Source organism: Arachis hypogaea, chromosome 16 (genome assembly GCF_003086295.3).
Source record: "Arachis hypogaea cultivar Tifrunner chromosome 16, arahy.Tifrunner.gnm2.J5K5, whole genome shotgun sequence".
Taxonomy (NCBI): Eukaryota; Viridiplantae; Streptophyta; class Magnoliopsida; order Fabales; family Fabaceae; genus Arachis; species Arachis hypogaea.
Window position 1 is genome coordinate 35186090 of NC_092051.1, and position 1778 is coordinate 35187867.

At 37.9% G+C, this 1778-nt stretch overlaps 1 non-coding gene across 1 annotated transcript; it reads left to right on the plus strand.

Moving 5' to 3' along the window:
• Window positions 1-263: 263 nt before the first annotated feature.
• On the plus strand, window positions 264-371 carry LOC112761975 (small nucleolar RNA R71). The gene has a single exon (XR_003182340.1). It is a non-coding gene; the product is annotated as a small nucleolar RNA R71 (small nucleolar RNA).
• Window positions 372-1778: the final 1407 nt, after the last annotated feature.

A 1778-nucleotide genomic window follows, 5' to 3' on the forward strand; every position in this document is an offset into this window, starting at 1 on the left:
ATCTGCTTCAGTAGGTTGGTCATTTCACATATACTCTGGGTGAGAGCAGTAGTCTCTTTGCTAGAGAAAATCTCTGCAAAAGCTTTGGGATGGTTGCGCCTCTGTCTGTGATTCCTAGTGGACTCAGCTAAGTCGTTGATCAGTTGACATGCTTCATCTGCGGTTTTGTACTTTTTCAGAGAACCATTACTAGCACCTTCCAGTGTAGTCTTATCCTAGGGGTTCATGCCTTGAGTGAAGTAGCTGATCAATACTAGTTTACCAATCATGTGATGAGGACATGCGTCTAGGAGATTGTTGAAGCGCTCCCAATATTCATGGAGTCTCTCTGATTCACCTTGAACAATGCAGGAGATTTCTTTTCTCAGTCTATCTGTGACTTCAGCTGGGAAGTATTTTTCCAAAAATTCTCTCCTGAGTGTATCCCAGTTGGTAACAGTTGCTTCAGGTTGGGAGTAGTACCACTCCCTTGCCTTTCCCTCAAGAGAAAATGGGAAAACGGTTAACAGAATAGAAGTTTCATCTGCACCATGATGCCTAACAGTAGAACAGGCTGTCTGGAAATTCCTAAGGTGCTTAATAGGCTCTTGAGCAGGTAAGCCATGAAACTTGGGCATCAAGTTGATCAATGCGGTTTTTAGTTCAAAATCTATAGCTACAGTCGGGTGATGCACTTGATACGGCTGCAGTGTAAAATCTGGGGTTCCAGCTTCCTGGAGGGTAATTTTCCTAGGTGCTGCCATGGTATCTGCACGTGAATCAACTGAATCAGTAGTAAAGGAGCTTGTTTCGCTCTCAGATGGCGGTTCAGATTCGCCCTCAGATGAGACTGGTGAACCGATAATAATTACTTCACCACCCTCGGAGGCTAACCGACGTCGAGTTCGTCTAATATATAAAAGAGTTCTTTCAATTTCAGGATCAAATAGGACTAAACTCGGATCAGGCAATGAACGCGTCATTCAATGAGAAAAACAAATAGCTCATGGTAACATAAGTAAAAATAAAATATGAAAATAAAAATAAAATATATACACTAATTAATAATTTAGTACACTATTGCAACTCCCCGGCAACGGCGTCAAAAATTGGTGCGTGGCAGAAGTTAACCAATTTAGAGATTTCAATTAAGAGGACAGCATTGCATGTATAGTTCTTAACCGGCTAAGATCTACCTCACTAATTTAAAAAAGGGGTTGTCACAAATTTTAGAAATAAAATACTGGGAGTATGAGTCCCAGGTAATCTCCCAACAAGTTGCAGGAAAGAGTGCTATTTTATTAACTAGGGGTTTTCAGAAAAATTAAGTTTTGATAATGAGTAATTAAAATGATTAAAAATTAAAGCAATAAAAATAAACTAAGAATAATTATTGATACTCTAAATAAAAGGCCTTGACTGGGGGAATAATTAAATGGAATTTTTATCCTTGTTGGGATCTTCTCAAGTGTAGTATAAAAGGGTGTTGTTCTCACTCGGTTATCCCTTACTAAATAAGGAAAAGTATGGTGATTAAACTAACTCTTACCCTCAAATCCTAGTCCTCTCCCTTGGGGAGGTCTAGTGCTAGTAGGTATGGAATTAGCTAACAACGTCCAATTCAACCAAGCACTTGAGCATTCCAACTCAAGTATCTCCTCTTAATCAATCCCCATGTCAAGTAGAAATTCTACTCCATTGACATGAAATTAATAATCATAAAAATATGAGAAGACATAATTAAATAAAATAAAATAGGAAATTAAAATCAATTAAAATAAAAATAACTCTATATAATA